General features: G+C 61.7%; 1 protein-coding gene across 1 annotated transcript in view; it reads right to left on the reverse strand.

Annotated features, from left to right (window-relative positions):
- The window catches only part of Ptprn2 (protein tyrosine phosphatase receptor type N2), a 455,648-nt gene that overhangs the window by 143,206 nt on the left and 290,728 nt on the right, over positions 1-21,714 (reverse strand).

Raw genomic sequence — 21,714 nt, forward strand, 5'->3', positions numbered from 1 at the left:
GCTTTGTCCTCCAGTGGTCATTTTCGTCTGTGCTCAGGACCCCGCCCGCCGCACAGGACGCGAGGGACGCGAGGTGCCCTCTGAGCTCCACTCCCCGGCCACGTCCTGAGCTCTGCTGGGGTCTGACAGCCGCTCTGCAGCTCCCAGCCGCTTAGTAAACACGCAGCGGTCCCCGAAGCCGAGGCTCCCGGCATCGGCAGGGCGGCGGGAGAGGCCGGAGCCCCGGGCAGCCGTGGGCAGAGGGGCTCAGGGTGTCCTTTTCCATGGGCACCAGGGCCCGTGACTCCTCCTGGCATTTACCTAGCCTGGCCTGGCTCTGGTGGGAGGACACATGGATGCAGGCCCCCCCCCCCCCGGCCAGGCTGCCGACCCCCAAGTGCAAACCCCAGGCCTGCTGCCTCTCAAGGGAAGCGCCCAGCCGGCCTCTTTCAGTGCAGGCCACAGCCCTGGGGACCTCCTCATTCACAGGGGTGCCGGGAAGACGCCTCCTAAAGCTTCAGGGTATGAAGACCGGGCAGCTTCTGAGCCGTCAAAGTCACATACAATGTACGGGACACACGACGGTCTCCGGGGCCACAGCCCAGGCTCACGGTGCAGCACTGACAGCCTGCTGACCGGAAGAGGAACTACCACGATGGTAAAGACAACCACGAAGGCCTAGGAATACGTGCAACTAGAAAATGGGCCAGCATTGACATGAAAAGGACACAATACTCTGACACACAAAACAAGTCTTAGGTAAATGGGGTTACCAGCGATACTTGGATGCAGAGGACCCGCTGGTGGAGTCAATCCTCAGTGACAGGCCACGTGATCACACCCTGGGCCTCCAGGGAGAAGCCGATGAGGTAGTGTCTCTGTGCGTGCACACATGTGTGAGGTGTAGACTATGTGCGTGCACACATATGTACACAGATGTGCACAGATGTGATGTGGACTGTGCATGAGTGTGTACATGTGCACAAGATTAGGACTCTATGTGCACATATGTGTACTTGTGTGGTGTGGACTGTGTGAGTGTACACGTGCAATACATGTACTATGCGTGTGCATATACGCACACACGTGTGCATGTGTGACATGGACCATGCATGTGAGGTGTGTTGTGTGTGTATACAGTGATGTGTGTGTGTGTGCAGGGGTGTAGGTGGCTGGGCTTAAGGATCATCTGGTTTGAGTCTTAGGAGAATAGATGTTTGGGAAATCAAGGAATTCTGGGAGCTCCGGTCTGGAGCACCCCTGTAGCAGGAAGCAAGTTCGGGCTAGTGCAGGAGCACACCCTGGGCCAGTGGAATACACGAGGCTCCGTGGACCCAGCAACACCTGTGTGTGGGCGGAGGGGGCAGCCAGGAGGCATGGCAGAAACCACCCAGTGCACACCAGTGGGATAGAGTGAAAAAAGTTCTAAAGCGTGGCCGTACTTCTTCACATGCAGTCACTGTGCGTATAAACTGGTAAAGCCCTTTTGGAGGGTAATTCGGCAATAAAAATGCACATACTCTATAAGCAAAAGAAAATCCCATTTTTGTCATCTAACTTACAAAAATGATGGCACGAATGCATAGATTCGCATGAGAATGGCAACTCCAGCGTCACCTCCATCGCCAATAAAGAAGTAGGAAACAAGTAGTCACCGGGGCATTTGGTCTCCCACATGAAGGAGCAGAACAAGGCACATCCCAGCGCTCTGGAAAGTTCCAAGGGCCAGTGCCCAAATCTCACGGCAATGCGGGACCCACCGAGAGAAGGGAGTCAGGTACTGGGGCGCGTGGCCACGAGAGGAGTGTCGTGCGCGTGGGGTCGGGGAGGACCTGGCTCCGCGTGGGGGAGCCCGGCATGCCCAGCGCGGTCTGCATTTGTGGGGGTGGACAAGGGGCTGGGGTGAGCTGTGTAAGGCCCTCTCTACGATGTTCTGTGCGGGAGGGGAGGACTCGGGGCTCTCTCTGGGCATATTCTCTCTCTCTCTCTCTCTCGCTCGCTCTCTGTCTCTTCCTCTCTCTCCATTGAAGGAACGTCATACAAAGGTAGGAGCTGGCTCCAGGATGGCGATGGGTGTCCAGAGGCTGTAGAGTCGGGACAAGGCATGCTACCCCAAGGGGGCGGGGCTTGGGTTGTGGCTTCTGGGAGCTCCGGGCACCCGCTGGCCCCCACCAACCCCACTAAGGAGAAGACGACAAACCACTCCAACCGCAGAGCGTTTGTGCTTGCTTTACACGGCTCCTTCTACTCACAGGTCCCTCCCATCCTACTCTAACCTGCAGGCAGAGTTTGAGACGGAGCCTGGCAGCCCAGTGGGTCTCCCTGGGCCAGACTCAAGAGTTATTCAGGAAGTTTCCTGGCCACGGTTCACCTTCCAAGGACCTGCGTGTGGAAATTGGCTCAACTGCTCCACAGCCAGGGCCACTGTGTGCTGAACAGTGCCAAAGCTTAAATTAAATATTCTACTTGCAAACGCGTCCCCACCACAGGGGCCTCACGCTGTGTACTTACCACGCAGGGCCCCCACCATGTCCCCACCACAGGGCCCTCCTGACAGTGTCCGTACCACACAGGACCATGCAGGACACGGCGGCGGAGCGTGGGGAGTGGCACTGGGGTAAGTGTGTGTGTGTGTGTGTGTGTGTGTGTGTGTGTGTGTGTGAGACCTCCAAGGCTCATAGGCATCAGCTACAACCCCAGCCCAGTGGCTGAGATGTGCACAATAAATACAGAACTCTCCGCCCCTCGTTCACTGAAGTTATCAAAAGACACCATCTCTCCTTCCTTCCCTCTGCCACACTGCTGGTCTGCCAGAGACAAAGCAACTCTTCCCAGGAGAGGCCTGGCCTCCCGACACCCCGGCCCCTGTGCACTGCATCCCTGGGTCCCCACGGCAGGCACCAGGCCTGGCGGCCCCTCCCATCCATCTCTCCAAACCTGGGGCCCGGGATGGCGGCACCCAGGGTCCCTGGACTTGACAGCATAGTGCTCCTGGGCAAACCCCGGGGAGGTTGGGGTATGTCTGTCCTGGGGGTGCCCTGCACTGAAGGGTGGCCAGCCTCTACCTCTTCCCCTCACTCAGATGGGTGGCCAACCTCCGCCACGTTCCCAGTCCCACCACAAGTCCACTGCTTTTCACTGTGGCCGCTTCTGGGAAGAGCAGAGGAGGCAGAACCTGGCTGCACTCAGGACAGCGGGCGGCACCCGCTCCCCGGGGCTGGGCTGGGGTCTCTGGGCCCCAGAGCCGGCATCCCTTCAGCACAGGAGATGGAGGAGGCGGGGTCAGAGGAGGAGATCCGACCCTTGCTCCTCCCACCCTCACTCCATGGGAGACCACGTGTGCCGGGCGAGACCTCAGAATCTCAGCCCTCCTTGGAAGGTCCTCACGTGAACGAGAGAGCAAGAGACTCTGCTGCCAGCGGTGCCGCACACGATACCTCTGCCGGGCCCAGCCCTCCAGCGCGGCTCCGGGACGGAGGACCGGCCGCCGCTGGGAGACGGCGCGCTGCAGGAGTCCACCGTGAGCACTTGGGTACTTCTCATTCATAGGCTTTGCATTTTAAACCATAGCTGGTAATTTAATATGAGCAATCGATGAACACTCCGCCTAACTTCAAAGCACGACTGAGGCCGATCAATCTCCCGTCACGCTCTCATGGCCACAGATCTAGCGCTTCAATCCCATCTCTTTTCCTAAAGTGGTGGCTAGGGACCTTGATCTGGGATCAATCAGAAGTGATGAGCTTAAGTAAGTGAGATAAATTTTCTATTTATATGAGTTAGGGTGCCCCAGCACGAACGGGCCCCTCTGCAAGGTGTCCACGGGACGGGGTGCAGAGGGGCCCGGCTCTGAGTGTCTCTGACAGCCCGCTGCACCGTTCCAGCAGCACAGCTCACACAGCTCCCTCCAGGAGAACATGACAGGTGGAGAGCGACGTGGCCGTAGGGAGACCAAGAGCTGTCAGGGCCATGAGCCAGGAGGCCCGGCCCTCGGGAGGCCTCTGCATCCATGCCCACCCACACAGAGCAGGGAGGGCACCCTGTGTGAGGACCTCACTGCCCACCTGCTGCTCCCGTGTCTGGAGGCATCGCCGACTCCACTTGGCTTAATAACAGCACCTCGGGAGTGTGGGCACACTGCGGTCTAGGCATGTCCCCAGACCACCCTCACCGTGTGGCCTCTGTCCCTGTGCTGGGGACAGGCTCGGAGGGGCTGCGCGCTGGGTCCTGCTGGGTCCCAGTGTGATGGGGTCCTAGGTGGTGGTCTGGCCAGGGTCCTGGCCCCACATGGTGGTCCGGCCTGGTCCTGGTCCCATGTGGATGCCCCCCTGCAGGCAGGGCTCACTGTCCCTGGCTCCCCCATCTCTGTGGCTTGGGTTCCTCCTCACCCTGGAGTCCCTTTGCGTGTGATCTTAGTAGGTTCCACCTGGAAACACTGCATCCTCACTCAGCATGCCATGACAGGGGGTGGTCCCCAGGCCCTGGGCGTCAGCTCAGTCTCCTCAGTGTGCCGTGATGGGGGTGGGGTGGTCCCCGGGCCCTGGGCCTGGGCATCAGCTTAGCCTCCTCAGTGTGCCAGGTCCTCAGGCCCCTGGGCCTGGGTGTCAGCTTGGCTCAGGAACAACTCAGAAGGTGTTGAAGTTGCCTGAGGGCAGGTGCAGCCCAGGGATGGGCTATGGCTGAGGCTCTGCCCCTGGTGTCTCTGTCACTTTCCAGTCACATCCTTTTTCTGCTGCCCCCGGGTACTGCTGCTCCTGACTCATCGCTGAATGGCAGCAGCCCTGTTAGGAGGACCAGAGTTCATTCTCACAAGCCTAGGAGGTCAGCCACCATCCATTGAGCTCAGAGGTTAAGGAGCAGCCGAGAGGTGACGACTGGAGGTCTGATGGCTTATCTGGAGGGTGCTTTCCAAGTCCAGGGTCAGCCAGCAGTGAGTGATGGCAGGCAGCCCTGGGGCTCACAGGTACGGGGAAGAAGGGAGGCTTGGTGAACCGGACCTGGGCTGTGAGGTGGGAACCAGCCTCCCAGACGGATGAGCGCCGAAGGTGGCATGAGGCTAGGACCTGAGGGAGACAGCGATGACGGCCTTGTCCACTGTCTGCACTGCTTGGAAGAAGTCAGGATGGGGGGCAGGCAGGGAGCCTGGAGTTTGCCCTGCGTGGCAGCCCTGGGTGCTCTGTCAGGCCCCTCACAAGCCCAGACCCGTTTTCTGTGAGAGAAATGAGGCCTTGAACCCACCCGAGGCTCAGATGAGCACGCAGGCCAAGAGAGAGTGCCTGAGTGCGGGGTGCTGGGGGTCAGGAGCAGGGAGACACCCCCCCCCCCAGAGGCATGTGCCTGGAGTAGGCAGGGGCTGGAGTGCCAGCTGGGGTCTGGAGTTGAGGAACACGCCTGTGCAGAGCAAGGGGTCTCACGCAGGCCACTGTGAGTCCAAAGGCTGCACACGGTGCCCAGTGCCCTGCTTGCTCCCAGCCCCAAACCCAGTGTGGTGCAGCAGCAAATCCGTGAGCATCCACCCCCCACCACCATGTGCACACCTCTCGGCACGGGGTCCCATCATCTCTGGAGCCCAAATCCCTCTGCCCCCGTGACTCCCGTGGTAAAGTCGTGGCCTGCCGTGTCGACTTGGGCTTGCCTCTGCCAACGTCACAGCCTGAGGCTGGTGTCCAGTCATCTGGCACTGGTGGCTTGGTGCCCACTGCCCCATGGTGCTCCTGCTCCTTAGTGTGCTGAGGTCAGTCCCCCTCGGGTCTCAGGGACTTCTCCCCTGTGTCACTTCAGGATGGGGCTCTGGTTGTTCCTGGCCAGCTCCATGTCACCCGGAGCAGTCACCTCCCTGCTCCACCTGTCAGTGCTGCAGTTGGACTGTCGTGCTTCCTGCTGACTGTCCTGCTCCTTGTGGACTGTTCTGCTCCACACAGACTGTTCAGTCTCATGGACTGTTCTCCTCACAGACTGTTCAGTCTCATGGACTGTTCTGCTCCTCATAGACTGTTCAGTTCCTTGCTGTCTGCTCTGCTCCTCACAGACTGTTCAGTTCCTTGCTGTCTGTTCTGCTCCTCAGACTGTTCAGTCTCATGGACTGTTCTGCTCCTCACAGACTGTTCAGTTCCTTGCTGTCTGCTCTGCTCCTCACCGACTGTTCAGGTCCTTGCTGACTCCTCACAGACTGTTCAGTCTCATGGACTGTTCCACTCCTCACAGACTGTTCAGTTCCTTGCTGTCTGCTCTGCTCCTCACAGACTGTTAAGTTCCTTGCTGTCTGCTCTGCTCCTCACAGACTGTTCAGTCTCATGGACTGTTCTGCTCCTCACAGACTGTTCAGTTCCTTACCGTCTGTTCTGCTCCTTACGAACTTTTCTGTCTCATGGACTGTTCTCCTCACAGACTGTTCAGTCTCATGGACTGTTCTGCTCCTCACAGACTGTTCAGTCTCATGGACTGTTCTGTTCCTCACAGACTGTTCAGGTCCTTGTTGACTCTTCTGCTCCTCACCAACTGTTCAGGTCCTTGTTGACTCTTCTGCTCCTCACCAACTGTTCAGGTCCTTGCTGTTCTGCTCCTCACAGACTGTTCAGTCTCATGGACTGTTCTGCTCCTCACAGACTGTTCAGTTCCTTACGAACTTTTCTGTCTCGTGGACTGTTCTGCACCTCGGCTACGACTCCTTGACACCATGTCTCCTGCTCTTTTACTCGCCAGCTAACTCTCAGCAGCTGGAATTTCAACTGTAGTGACACCTCATTCTTGCCACAACTCGAGGTGTTGTCTGCACATGTCCTCAGCACAACCTGGGTGTTCTCTGCATGCTCTGGGCCAGCTCACCACCCCTGGTGAACTACTCCCCGAAAATGGGCTTTGGTTCCCATTTCTTGTGCCTTGTTCCTTTGCCATTTACTCGATATCTAAGCCAGAGGAAGGGATTCTGTTTGTTTTTTAATTTTGGATATCCAGCTGGCGGCTGATTCCTCACAGTGCTTTTGCACGAGTTGACTTCATTTTGTATGTCTGATTTGCCATGGGAAACAGACAGAAGTGACTCCACACCCAAGCTGGCACCAGGAGGTAACGGACCCCACTGCATCTCCTTCGACAGCCCCAACGCCTGGAGGACTGTGGAGCCCAGAGTTGATGCCACCGCAGCACGCCGCGCAGCCGCTCTGGACGGGGCTGTACGCCTCCCCCGGCTCTGAACCCTGTGGGGCAGGCACGGGAGTTCTTCATTTCCTATGCGAGGGAGACGTGTACAGATGCTTTGTAAATAGGGAACCCACACGAAACAGAGCCCAAACTCCATTCCTGCCCCACTGGGCTGAGAAATCTGTGGGTGATAGGGTGTAGTGAAAAATCACATATTTTTAGCCTGCATGAAAACAAACATTATCTTGGAAGGAGAAAAGAGCAAATGCTTTAGAAGAATAAAAACAATTATTTCCGCTAGGAGAAGATTTGATGGACCTGACATGATTTATTGCCAAATAATATTTAAAGGAAATTCACAGAAGTGACTGCGTACTCTGCTAAGAGCGTGATCTGTGCTCCAGAATGCAGACAAAGCACAGATGTAGGTCAAGAACGGGGCGAGGGCTTGCTCCTAAATTGGTGTGCGTCCTTCTTGATAGCCATGGCTTATTGATCCATCAATAAACCTCTCACCAAAGCCTGTATAATGTGTGTGTGTGCATGCATGTGTGTGTGGCTCAGAAGAACACAACCTTGCTCTCACACACAAGTTTTGGTCCCGCCTGGGACTCCCTGGGCTGCCCTCATTATTAGCCCAGGCCCTGGGAAGAGCCCATTTCCTGTCTCTGCAGCTTGAGGGGCTCCAGCCCCAGCCGGGACCTCAGCTCTACTCCCAGGTGGCACTGCTGTCTGCCCTGACGACGCCTCTGTGTGGGGAGGACGCGGCGTCTGCCTGACTGAGGTGAGTCCTCTGTGTGGGGAGGACACAGCGTCTGCCTGACTGTGGGGAGTCCTCTGTGTGGGGAGGACACAGCGTCTGCCCGTGGTGAGTCCTCTCTGCAGGGAGGACGCGGAGTCTGCCCGTGGTGAGTCCTCTCTGCAGGGAGGACGCGGAGTCTGCCCGTGGTGAGTCCTCTCTGCAGGGAGGACGCGGAGTCTGCCCGTGGTGAGTCCTCTCTGTGGGGAGGACGCGGAGTCTGCCCGTGGTGAGTCCTCTCTGTGGGGAGGACGGGGCATCTGCCTGACTGTGGTGAGTCCTCTGTGTGGGGAGGACGCGGAGTCTGCCCGTGGTGAGTCCTCTCTGTGGGGAGGACGGGGCGTCTGCCTGTGGTGAGTCCTCTCTGTGGGGAGGACGCGGAGTCTGCCCGTGGTGAGTCCTCTCTGTGGGGAGGACGGGGCATCTGCCTGACTGTGGTGAGTCCTCTGTGTGGGGAGGATGCGGAGTCTGCCCGTGGTGAGTCCTCTGTGTGGGGAGGACGCGGAGTCTGCCCGTGGTGAGTCCTCTGTGTGGGGAGGACGCGGAGTCTGCCCGTGGTGAGTCCTCTGTGTGGGGAGGACGGGGAGTCTGCCTGACTGTGGGGAGTCCTCTCTGTGGGGAGGATGCGGAATCTGCCCGTGGTGAGTCCTCTGTGTGGGGAGGACGCGGAGTCTGCCCATGGTGAGTCCTCTCTGTGGGGAGGACGCGGAGTCTGCCCGTGGTGAGTCCTCTGTGTGGGGAGGACGCGGAGTCTGCCCGTGGTGAGTCCTCTGTGTGGGGAGGACGCGGAGTCTGCCCGTGGTGAGTCCTCTCTGTGGGGAGGACGCGGAGCCTGCCCGTGGTGAGTCCTCTTTGTGGGGAGGACGCGGAGTCTGCCCGTGGGGAGTCCTCTCTGTGGGGAGGACGCGGAGTCTGCCCGTGGGGAGTCCTCTGCATGGGGAGCACGTGTCGGCCACATGCTATCATGGTGCACAGCTCATTTTTTTTTTTTTTTTGAGCACAGAGACAACTGTTTAGAAGGCTTCTCAGCAGAACTGGAGGAAAATCCACATTAGCGTAAACCCCTGCATCCTGCACAAAGGAAACTCGAAGCCCTTGGCCAACCTCTTCCCGTCTCTTCACCGCAGTGCACACAACCATCGCCCGTCTCCCTGCTTCCCAGTGCCGTGTGGTTTTCACGGTGAGATCAGACACCACGTGTAATCCGTGCCTTGCTTCTGTCACAGAGCGTGCTCCCGGCCCATCCCGAGGCCACTGCAAACGCTAGGGTTTCATCCTCGTGAGGGCCGAGCCGCGTTCCGTCGTGTCCCCGCGCCGCCTCGCCTCTTCGCCCCGCGGGGCACCCCTACGCCGGTTCTGTGATGGCTCTGGTGGACGGTGGGGCGATGGGCACTGTGGTGCTGATGGAGGTTTGCCAGTGGTGGTGTCCCAGGGAGGTGCTTGCTACTGAACGGTTGTCGGGGTCGTGTCGCCTCTCCCGGCGTGGGGATCAAGGCTCAGCTAGGTTTCTCGCCTCCCCCTTTTCTCGTCCTCTCTCCTGGACACCCGGCCGGCAGATAGCCAGGATGGGACGGAGGGGTCAGTACCGACCTCACGTGCGCGCGGCCTAACGAGAACGCATGCCCACCTCCTTACCGGTAAAGAAAGCCAGGTGTACGCGAGTCTCGGAGAAGCTTCCAGAGCAATCTGATTTATTAAGGCGGGTGTAAAGGGAAATGATAGCGAGAGAAGGCGATCGACCAGGACGCCGATAGGCTGAGAGGTATCACATGATCCCCTTGAGCTAACGTCACTCGAAAGCGCCGTGCCAGGGCGAGACTGGGAGGCGCCTGGGCTGGAGAGAGAGTTGGGGGCTGGGTGCAAAGCCGGTTCTTCTGGTTCCGGACCCAGAGAACCGTAGCCTGCTTCCGCATTCCCCTAGGGCTGAGGGGAAGGGCGTCAAGTCCCCCGTCAAGTCCAAAGGCTGGATCCCAACAAACGGTAAGCGCTCTTTGTACGTTTCGGAAATGTGGTCAATAGACATTTCCTTCCACCCCTTGGCCTCCTTTGGCGCAGAAAAGCTTGTAGCTTGAGGTTTCACTCCTACTGCTTCTGCTTTCGTCGCTGTCATTTCTGGGTCGTTCCCGAGACCAGTGTCATAAAGCCTTCCCTGTCCTCATGTCCGTGCGGTTTCTGGTCTTGTCTTCAAGCATGTGGTCCCTTTGGGTGGTTTCTGAAGACAGTGAGGGCGTGGGATGATTCTGCGGGATGCTGGTGTCCATCCCTGTCCACTGAGGCACTCCTTTCTCTGCTGAGAATCTGTGTACCCTTGTGTTGGGGATTCACGCTGCCCTTCCCCCCAGTCCTGGGGCAGTGTAAAAGCTAGCCACCCCCATCTTCTGGCTTCAACTGGAAGAGAAGTCCACGCCCCTGGGGGGGCGAACACGTGCGTGCCATCATGGCGGCGGAGCCCCCAGAGACCCAGCTCTTGGAGGGCTGTGGTCTCCACCCATAGAGGAAGTTTCATGACATCTCCTGATGGGCAGCCCAGCTCAGCCAATCGGCTAGTCAACCCAAGTCCCTCCTCTTCGTTCCCACCATTACCGTTATGTAAACCCCCTCCCTGAGTAAAGATTCTTTTGAGACCGGTGGACCATCCAGACCGACTCCCTGGAATTTCTTTCCTGCGTCGGCTCCGGACACATGAGGGGGACGGACGGGGAAGGGGATTTCGGCATTTCTCCTCAGCTTAGCGCAGTCCACAAAGATACGCTTTACTCCTTCTGCCGGCGGGAGGGGTAGAGCCGAGTTTCTTCCATAGTTTGGGATTTGGGCATCTCCCCAGGAGAAGCGGGGAGAGGTGTCTTGAACTCCAACACCCTTGCTTTTTTTTTTTTTTTAACCTTTGATTTTTGATTTTTAGTGTGCCCTTCTAGAAGACCGGTCGACAGCATAAATTTAGGTTGTTTCTGGGGTCCCTCTTCTGTTCCATTGGTCTGTATGTCTGCTTTTATTCCAACCTTACGCAACTTTAATAACTGCTTGCTATCACTCCATGAAATAAGAGCATTCCATGCGTTTAAAGAGTTCTAGGAAGGTTTCTTTTTTTTTTTTTTTTTTGGCCAGTCCTGGGCCTTGGACTCAGGGCCTGAGCACTATCCCTGGCTTCTTCCCGCTCAAGGCTAGCACTCTGCCACTTGAGCCACAGCGCCGCTTCTGGCCGTTTTCTGTATATGTGGTGCTGGGGAATCGAACCTAGGGCCTCGTGTATCCGAGGCAGGCACTCTTGCCACTAGGCTATATCCCCAGCCCCTAGGAAGGTTTCTTATGATGGTAAAATCTGCCAATCTTCCTGGCATAATTTCTTCATTGCTGACTAATATTTTCCTTAGGCTGTGGAGTGATAAGCATTTTCTAAAAGCCCCTTGGGAGACACGACTGAAATATTTAGTATTAGACACGGAAAAGAGCAGAAAACACTCACGCCTCCTCGGTGTGCGTACAGGCGGAGACTACGGAGCGCGGCACGGGAACTTCGGGGACGGCACGGCACGGCTGGGCTTCCCGCAGACACCGGCCCGAGCCCCGGCCTCGGTGTGCGCTGCCCGGGGAGAAGCGCTGCTCCTGAAGCGGTGCGGGGTCACTTGCGGACTCACGCGCTGAACAGCGGGTCCCCTTTCCACATTTCCTCAGGGTCACACGGGGGCCCACGGGCCACCTGTGCCAGGTTCCCGTCCTGGCCGGCGGCAGCGAACACAGACACGCGGCCTCCACGTGGGTGGGTGGAGCTCTCCTAGACAGCTCCCGGGGAGGTTTCAAGTTCTCAGCTGCAACCTGTGCCAGACAGTGCCCGGGAGCGCGCGCGGCCTCCCCTCACCGCCCGGGAGCGCGCGCGGCCTCCCCTCACCGCCCGGGAGCGCGCGCGGCCTCCCCTCACTGCCCGGGAGCGCGCAAGGTCCCCCCCTCACCGCCCGGGAGCGCGCAAGGTCCCCCCCTCACCGCCCAGGAGCGCGCGCGGCCTCTCCTCACCGCCCGGGAGCACTGATCGCGGCCTCCCCTCACTGCCCGGGAGCGCGCAAGGTCCCCCCATCACCGCCCGGGGAGCGCGCACGGCCTCCCCTCACCGCCCGGGAGCGCGCGCGGCCTCTCCTCACCGCCCGGGAGCACTGATCGCGGCCTCCCCTCACCGCCCGGGAGCGCGCAAGGTCCCCCCATCACCGCCCGGGAGCGCGCGCGGCCTCCCCTCACCGCCCGGGAGTGCGCACAGCCTCCCCTCACCGCCCGGGAGCGCGCACGGCCTCCCCTCACCACCCGGGAGCGCGCACGGTGTTCCCTTTACGGCCCAAGAGCATGTGCGGTTTCCCCTCACTGCCCAGGAGCATGCGCGGTCTCTGCCTCACTGCCTAGGAGCATGCGCGGTGTCTCCTCTCCCCCCTCCCCCCCACCACCCAGGAGCATGCGTGATCTCCCCCCCTCACTGCTCAGGAGCATGCGCGGTCTTCCCTCACCGCCCAGGAGCATGCGCGGTCTCCCGCTCACTGCCCAGGAGCTCGCAAGGCTCCCTTCACTGCCCAAGAGCATGCATGGTCTCCCCATCGCCATCCAGGAGCATGCGCGGTCTCCCCAGCTGCCCAGTAGGACATACGGTCTCCCCCTCACCGCTCGGGAGCATGCGCGGTCTCCCCCTCACCGCCCGGGAGCATGCGCGGTCTCCCCCTCACCGCCCGGGAGCATGCGCGGTCTCCCCTCACCGCCCGGGAGCATGCGCGGTCTCCCCTCACCGCCCGGGAGCGCGCAAGGTCCGCCCATCACCGCCCGGGAGCGCGCACGGCCTCCCCTCACCGCCCGGGAGCGCGCACGGCCTCCCCTCACCGCCCCGGAGCATGCGCGGTCTCCCCCTCACCGTCTGGGAGCATGCGCGGTCTCCCCCTCACCGCCCGGGAGCATGCGCGGTCTCCCCTCACCGCCCGGGAGCATGCGCGGTCTCCCCTAGCTGCCCAGTAGGACGTACGGCCTCCCCCTCTCCGCCCGGGAGCATGCGCGGTCTCCCCTCGCTGCCCACGCTGGCTGGCAAGGCCCCACCCTCGCGGGAGTCACCCCGCACGCCCTCTCTGTGTTGGAGATGACCAGCAAGCGCTCGGACCTCCCCCCCCCACCCCGCCCCGCCATGGCGCCGGCCTCCTCCCCGCCCTTGTCTTGGAGAAGCGGGGGAAGCGCAGTCAGCGAGCGGAGGCCGGGCGGGGCGCTCCGCGGAGGAAGGGGGCGGTGGGTCACCTCCCCGCATCCTCGTTGAAAGTTCAAAGCACATTTTCCTTATAAATTAGGCAGCAGGGACATCCAAGGAGACGGGAAGGAAGAAATGAGACCGCCGGACGGGAGGCGCGTAAATGAGCCGCGGGGACGGGGAGCGGACGCGCTCTGCACACTCGCGGCGGCGTGTCGGTGCATCGCATCGCGGGGCTCCGTGTGGGCCCGCGGGCTCGGCGGGGCGGGCGGGGGCGGGGGCGGGGCGGGGGCGGGCAGGGGCGAGGGCAGGGCGGGGCGGGGGCGGGGCAGGGCCGGGGCAGGGAGGGCCGGGGTGGGGCGGGGCGGGGCCGGGGCCGGGGTGGGGGCGGGGCTGGGAGGGCCGGGGCGGGGAGGGGCGGGGAGGGGGCGGGGCAGGCAGGGCGGGCTGGGGCCGGGGCGGGGCCGGGGTGGGGCAGGCAGGGGCGGGGCGGGGGCGGGGCCAGGGCGGGGGGGCGGGGTGGGGAGGGCCGGGGCGAGGGCGGGGTGGGGCGAGGCTGGGGCGGGGCCGGGGCGGGCAGGCAGGGGCGGGGCCGGGGCGGGCAGGCAGGGGCGGGGCCGGGGCCAGGGCGGGGCCAGGGCGGGGCGGGGCGAGGCTGGGGCGGGGCCGGGGCGGGCTCGCCTTGTGTAAGACTCTCCATGGATCAGCAGGGAAGGGGCGGATACGAGCGACCCGGACACGCCGTGCACCTTGGGGCCCCGCCGTGCAGCGTCCACGCTGCGGTTCCACGTTCCCCGCCACGACGCAGCGAGGGCACCGCGCGCGGCTCCGGAGCACGGGGTCGGGGCGGGGCGGGGCGTTCGGACCCCGCCAGGCCCGTGGCCGAGCCCGGCGTGGGCGGGGCCGTGGCAGAGCCCGCAGGCCCGTGGCAGAGCCCGGCGTGTCGGACCCCGCCAGGCCCGTGGCCGAGCCCGCAGGCCCGTGGCAGAGCCCGGCGTGGGCCGGGCGCGTGCAGCTGCGCGGTGACCCGTGGCGCTCCCGGCGCAGAGTGCGGAAAGGTGCACCTGGGCTGGGAAACGGACACGCAGAGCTGTGTTTGTGTCTAGACGATGTGTAGAAGTCTGTTTCGAGGGGTCCGATACATGCGTGCACAGCAGCAGTGCACACACAGACACATGCACACACAGGAGCACACGTGCACCCTATGTCAATCACGTGTGCAGATGCATACACGCACAGATGCCAGTGAGTGCGCGTGTGTATCGACACATGGACGCACATGTACGTGTGGGTGTGTGAGCACGCATGGGCACACACGCATATGTGCTCAGAGGCATGCCTGCCTGCCTGTGTGGTTGTGTATATAATGGGCATACATAGGCATGCATAAGTGTGTAAGCGCACACACGTTCACACGTGCACACGCGTAAAGACATGCGTGTGTGTGCATGTATGTTTCCAGTAATAGACACCGTTTCCCAGTCTGTTTCGCCTCCCAGTTCTGGAGGTTGGATCCATGGCCTCTGACCCAGTAGGCAGCCACAGCTGCAGCCTGTGATGGTGCGTGCACACGTGCACGCCCATACCCGCATGTGTTGATGCATGGGTGGATGCACACGTGCACACGTGGACACACGCATGAGCATAGACGCCCTTGCACGTGTTCCCCCACATGCATGTGTGCAGACGCAGCTCCTCCCCACGGACCACCGCTGCCGGCTCTCTCTCCATACAACTCAGCCGTCTCCTTGGACAGGTCTGTTGGAGCGATGAACACGACAGCACTTCTCCACGTGCACCGCACACCGTTACAACCAAATCACAACTTGGTCTCAGGGTGGTTTTTTTTTTTGGTTAATGTATTTTTCATGTGTGTTAGAAAACAACATGTACAAGTACATCAAGGATAGGGTTTCCTGAGTGCTACTGCTTCATAGGCAAGACAAGATTTGGAGAGCTGAGTGGATTTGATGAGGAGTATGGTGAAGGGCTTTTGTGCAACCCCAGGACATGGATGCCCCTGGCCGCTGAGGGAGATGGGGAGGGGCCGGGCAAGGCCTGGGCTGAGCTAGCCCCTCACCCTGCACTGTGCTCAGGGGCATTCAGTGTCCAGCCCCAACCCAACTGGCCTTGGCGGTGGACTTTGCAGATGGAATTGGCTAAATGAGGTCATCAGGCCTGGCTCAAATCCAACACAACCCTGACTTCGTTAGAGACAAAGATACACAGGCAGCTAATGTGACCAAGCGGGGAATAGAGATGGAGTGGTGCGTCTACTGCCTTGGGCAGCCGGGAGCTTTGAGGCCACCCCCTGGAGCCTTGGGGGAGCCCCGCCCTGCCGACTCTGGGGTATCAGACTGCCGGCCAGCCGTGTTTTAAGTCACCCACTTTGAGGGACTCCATTATGTCATGGAGACCTTCTGGCTCAGTCCAGCTGTGGCCTGCTTATTGGATGACCTGCCTCTTCACAAAGGGGGAAGACAGGTTCTGGGCTGGGGGGGGGGGGTAAAGGACTGCCCAGGTCAGTTGAAAAACAAAACAGGATGATGGCAACTGCACTGGGAAAGGAGGACCAGAGCCAGTGCAGATCCAAGGAGGAAGCAGAGCCCCAGGCCCTGCGGGAAGGGAGGAGGAGGGGCTGAGGTGAGGAGAGATCGGTCAGGGAGGCCCGTGTGCCGGCGTGTGCAGATCCGTCAGGGAGGCCTCGTGTGCCGGCGTGTGCAGATCCGTCAGGGAGGCCTCGTGTGCCGGCGTGTGCAGATCCGTCAGGGAGGCCCCGTGTGCTGGCGTGTGGAGATGCGTCAGGGAGGCCCGTGTGCTGGCGTGTGCAGATCCGTCAGGGAGGCTCTTGTGCTGGCGTGTGCATATCCGTCAGGGAGGCCCGTGTGCTGGCGTGTGCAGATCCGTCAGGGAGGCCCGTGTGCCGGCGTGTGCAGATCCGTCAGGGAGGCCCGTGTGCTGGCGTGTGCATATCCGTCAGGGAGGCCTCGTGTGCTGGTGTGTGCAGATCCGTCAGGGAGGCTCTTGTGCTGGCGTGTGCATATCCGTCAGGGAGGCCCGTGTGCTGGCGTGTGCAGATCCGTCAGGGAGGCCCGTGTGCCGGCGTGTGCAGATCCGTCAGGGAGGCCTCGTGTGCTGGCGTGTGCAGATCCGTCAGGGAGGCCTCGTGTGCCGGCGTGTGCAGATCCGTCAGGGAGGCCCGTGTGCTGGCGTGTGCAGATCCGTCAGGGAGGCCCGTGTGCCGGCGTGTGCAGATCCGTCAGGGAGGCCCGTGTGCTGGCGTGTGGAGATGCGTCAGGGAGGCCTCGTGTGCTGGCGTGTGCAGATCCGTCAGGGAGGCCCCGTGTGCTGGCGTGTGCAGATCCGTCAGGGAGGCCCGTGTGCTGGCGTGTGCAGATCCGTCAGGGAGGCCCGTGTGCTGGCGTGTGCAGATCGGTCAGGGAGGCCTGGTGTGCTGGCGTGTGGAGATCCGTCAGGGAGGCCCGTGTGCTGGCGTGTGCAGGTCCGTCAAGGAGGCCCGTGTGCTGGCGTGTGCAGATCCGTCAGGGAGGCCTCGTGTGCCGGCGTGTGCAGATCCGTCAGGGAGGCCCCGTGTGCTGGCGTGTGCAGATCCGTCAGGGAGGCCTCGTGTGCCGGCGTGTGGAGATCCGTCAGGGAGGCCTCGTGTGCTGGCGTGTGCAGATCCGTCAGGGAGGCCCGTGTGCCGGCGTGTGGAGATGCGTCAGGGAGGCCTCGTGTGCCGGCGTGTGCAGATCCGTCAGGGAGGCCTCGTGTGCTGGCGTGTGCAGATCCGTCAGGGAGGCCTCGTGTGCCGGCGTGTGCAGATCCGTCAGGGAGGCCCGTGTGCTGGCGTGTGCAGATCCGTCAGGGAGGCCCGTGTGCCGGCGTGTGCAGATCCGTCAGGGAGGCCCGTGTGCTGGCGTGTGGAGATGCGTCAGGGAGGCCTCGTGTGCTGGCGTGTGCAGATCCGTCAGGGAGGCCCCGTGTGCTGGCGTGTGCAGATCCGTCAGGGAGGCCCATGTGCTGGCGTGTGCATATCCGTCAGGGAGGCCTGTGTGCTGGCGTGTGGAGATGCGTCAGGGAGGCCTCGTGTGCTGGCGTGTGGAGATCCGTCAGGGAGGCCCCGTGTGCTGGCGTGTGGAGATCCGTCAGGGAGGCTCGTGTGCTGGCGTGTGCAGATCGGTCAGGGAGGCCTCGTGTGCTGGCGTGTGGAGATCCGTCAGGGAGGCCTCGTGTGCTGGCGTGTGGAGATCCGTCAGGGAGGCCCCGTGTGCTGGCGTGTGGAGATCCGTCAGGGAGGCTCGTGTGCTGGCGTGTGCAGATCGGTCAGGGAGGCCTGGTGTGCTGGCGTGTGCAGATCCATCAGGGAGGCCCGTGTGCTGGCGTGTGCAGATCCGTCAGGGAGGCCCGTGTGCCGGCGTGTGGAGATCCGTCAGGGAGGCCTGGTGTGCTGGCGTGTGCAGATCCATCAGGGAGGCCCGTGTGCTGGCGTGTGCAGATCCGTCAGGGAGGCCCGTGTGCCGGCGTGTGGAGATCCGTCAGGGAGGCCCGTGTGCTGGCGTGTGGAGATCCGTCAGGGCGTGTGCAGATCCGTCAGGGAGGCCCGTGTGCTGGCGTGTGCAGATTGGTCAGGGAGGCCTGGTGTGCTGGCGTGTGGAGATCCGTCAGGGAGGCCCGTGTGCTGGCATGTGCAGATCCGTCAGGCAGGCCCGTGTGCTGGCGTGTGCAGGTCCGTCAGGGAGGCCCGTGTGCTGGCGTGTGCAGACCCGTCAGGCCGGCCCCCATGAGCGTGGGCCGGAAGGAGGAAGCGTGATCAGCTGCCAGCCTCTGCACCCTCTCCCCAACGGGCTGATGGCTGCCCTGGAGGAAGAAGGTGGCAGAGGCCCCTCTGTGTTACAGAGCTGGCCCCTCTCCACAGGCTGACTCCATACCTTTGGAAACGGGCGCCAAAGCTCTCCTCCTCCTGTTCTGAAAGCAGCGCTAAAGAGTGAGGCCTGAAAATGGAGTCATGAGGCACCGCACACATGAGCCCTGGCACAGGTGTCCCAGTGTATTGTGTGCTACAAAGCACATGGGCCCTTAAACACATGTGTGCCTTGAAGCACAGGTGTCCCCTACATAGACACGTGTCACAGTTCACATATGCCCTGCAGCACGTGTGTCGTGGAGAAGCATGTCGGCAGGCTCGGTGTGCACAGCTGGCTGGTGACACAGAGGCACACATCACTAAGCTCCGGAGAACACCCCGGCTCCGTACGAGTGGGCACACGAGTGCCGAGACGCCCTACTCTCTGCCCCAGACTCCCCAACCATGCATACACGTGAACAGCGTCCCAAGCACATGAACCCCTAACCTACGCACACGAACACAGTGTCCGCTGTGTACATAGGAGCCTCCGCTCTAGGCTCGTCTACATACATGAGCACACGGTCACCGTGTGTACAGGAGCATAGAGTGCATGTCCATGAGAGCACACAGTGTCACATGCGCAGGACAGTGCACACAGCCACAGGTGAAAGGTCACTGTGCATAGATGAATCCCCATGGTCACAGGTGCGTGAACACGACAACATCTACACAAATGAACACGTGATACCACACTTGCACATAAAACACACTCGTGTGCATAAAGGAATGCTTACTACTGTGACACATAAATGTACTCTCTGGCACACATGTGCACACTCATTGCTGCCTATGTGGACACGTGAGCACACACGTTCTCCTCTACTAGGGGGCAAGAAGCCTGAGAGGACGGAGCACAGCCTGAGAGGACGGAGCACAGCCTGAGAGGACGGAGCACAGCCCCGGAGGACGGAGCACAGCCTGAGAGGACGGAGCACAGCCCCGGAGGACGGAGCACAGCCTGAGAGGAGGGAGCACAGCCTGAGAGGATGGAGCACAGCCCCGGAGGACGGAGCACAGCCCGGGAGGACGGAGCACAGCCCGAGAGGACGGAGCACAGCCTGAGAGGATGGAGCACAGCCCCGGAGGATGGAGCACAGCCCCGGAGGACGGAGCACAGCCCCGGAGGACGGAGCACAGCCCCGGATGACGGAGCACAGCCTGAGAGGAGGGAGCACAGCCTGAGAGGACGGAGCACAGCCCCGGAGGACGGAGCACAGCCTGAGAGGACGGAGCACAGCCCCGGAGGACGGAGCGCAGCCCCGGAGGACGGAGCACAGCCCGGGAGGACGGAACACAGCCCCGGAGGACGGAGCACAGCCTGAGAGGACGGAGCGCAGCCCCGGAGGATGGAGCACAGCCTGAGAGGAGGGAGCACAGCCCCGGAGGACGGAGCACAGCCCCGGAGGACGGAGCACAGCCTGAGAGGACGGAGCACAGCCCTGGAGGATGGAGCACAGCCCTGGAGGACGGAGCACAGCCCCGGAGGATGGAGCACAGCCCCGGAGGACGGAGCACAGCCTGAGAGGACGGAGCACAGCCTGAGAGGACGGAGCACAGCCCCGGAGGATGGAACACAGCCCGGGAGGACGGAGCACAGCCCCGGAGGATGGAGCACAGCCCCGGAGGATGGAGCACAGCCTGAGAGGACGGAGCACAGCCCTGGAGGATGGAGCACAGCCCCGGAGGATGGAGCACAGCCTGAGAGGACGGAGCACAGCCTGAGAGGACGGAGCACAGCCCCGGAGGACGGAGCACAGCCTGAGAGGACGGAACACAGCCCCGGAGGACGGAGCACAGCCCCGGAGGACGGAGCACAGCCCCGGAGGACGGAGCACAGCCTGAGAGGACGGAACACAGCCCCGGAGGACGGAGCACAGCCTGAGAGGATGGAGCACAGCCTGAGAGGATGGAGCACAGCCTGAGAGGAGGGAGCACAGCCCTGGAGGACGGAGCACAGCCTGAGAGGACGGAGTGCAGCCTGAGAGGACGGAGCACAGCCCCGGAGGACGGAGCACAGCCCCGGAGGACGGAGCGCAGCCCCGGAGGACGGAGCACAGCCCGAGAGGACGGAGCACAGCCCCGGAGGACGGAGCACAGCCTGAGAGGACGGAGCACAGCCCGAGAGGACGGAGCACAGCCCGGGAGGACGGAGCACAGCCCGGGAGGACGGAGCACAGCCCCGGAGGACGGAGCACAGCCTGAGAGGACGGAGCACAGCCCCGGAGGACGGAGCAAAGCCCCGGAGGACGGAGCACAGCCCGGGAGGACGGAGCACAGCCCCGGAGGACGGAGCACAGCCCGAGAGAATGGAGCACAGCCCCGGAGGACGGAGCACAGCCCCGGAGGACGGAGCGCAGCCCCGGAGGACGGAGCACAGCCCCGGAGGATGGAGCACAGCCTGAGAGGATGGAGCACAGCCCCGGAGGATGGAGCACAGCCTGAGAGGATGGAGCACAGCCCTGGAGGACGGAGCACAGCCTGAGAGGACGGAGCACAGCCCCGGAGGACGGAGCACAGCCCGAGAGGACGGAGCACAGCCTGAGAGGATGGAGCACAGCCTGAGAGGACGGAGCACAGCCTGAGAGGACGGAGCACAGCCCCGGAGGACGGAGCACAGCCCGAGAGGACGGAGCACAGCCTGAGAGGATGGAGCACAGCCTGAGAGGACGGAGCACAGCCTGAGAGGACGGAGCACAGCCTGAGAGGATGGAGCACAGCCCCGGAGGATGGAGCACAGCCTGAGAGGACGGAGCACAGCCTGAGAGGATGGAGCACAGCCCTGGAGGACGGAGCACAGCCTGAGGAGAAAGTGCAGCAATAAATAGAACGCAGTATAGCAAAGCAGTTATCACATTAGCAAGGCAAAGAATGATAATTGGGGAATATGACAAAACAATGGCGAGGAAATGAAAACTACGGTACCCGAGTTAGAATTCACACTGAGGTACTGGAGTGGAACCGCGGGCAGTATCAGAGTCAGAGTCATTCAGAAACCATCGAGGAGGAAGCAGAGCGGGGCAGGTGAGGATGGAGACTCGCGGGAGACCGCAGGTGTCTGGGGTCAAGCAGGCATCAGATGGAGGGAGCCCCGGCCTGCACGCCACCCTGTTCCCAGGGAAACACCGCGGAGCTGCCACTGCCGCGGAGCCTTCTGGAAGGCAACATTCACAAGCACTGCGGACCAATGGAATCGCCATGTGTTGCTCAGCAGATGGTGATTCACTTGGGGGAAGAAATCTCAGCTTTCCCTACTTCACTGCCCACTGCATCAGGGGCCCAAGATAATCCAGACACAGTAAATATTTTGGAAAAATTTGCCATGAAGATGTGAAATTTAACAACCACTGACCACTCACCACGAGGCAATGAGGGCCTTCCAGGCAGAGCTGGCCTGAGTCCTGGAGCAAAGGCAACAGTGTGAGCACCAGCACTGCCTCAGGCCGAGCGCAGAGGGTGGGCAGCAGCGCCCTGGCTCTGCTCAGGAGGTGGGAGGAGGATTGAGAGCAAGAGTCCGCCTCCAGGCCCAGGGATTCTGACACAACTCAGACGCAGACCAGCTGCATGACAAATCGCCAAACTTGACGAGACACCGACAACTGCAAACTGTGACAACTAGAGAGGCTGGGTTTGTTTTTTTTTTGCCTGGGCTGGAAGAATCCCAGGGTCTGGGGTAAGTGATTGTTG

Source organism: Perognathus longimembris, chromosome 2 (genome assembly GCF_023159225.1).
Source record: "Perognathus longimembris pacificus isolate PPM17 chromosome 2, ASM2315922v1, whole genome shotgun sequence".
In the NCBI taxonomy this organism is placed as follows: domain Eukaryota; kingdom Metazoa; phylum Chordata; class Mammalia; order Rodentia; family Heteromyidae; genus Perognathus; species Perognathus longimembris.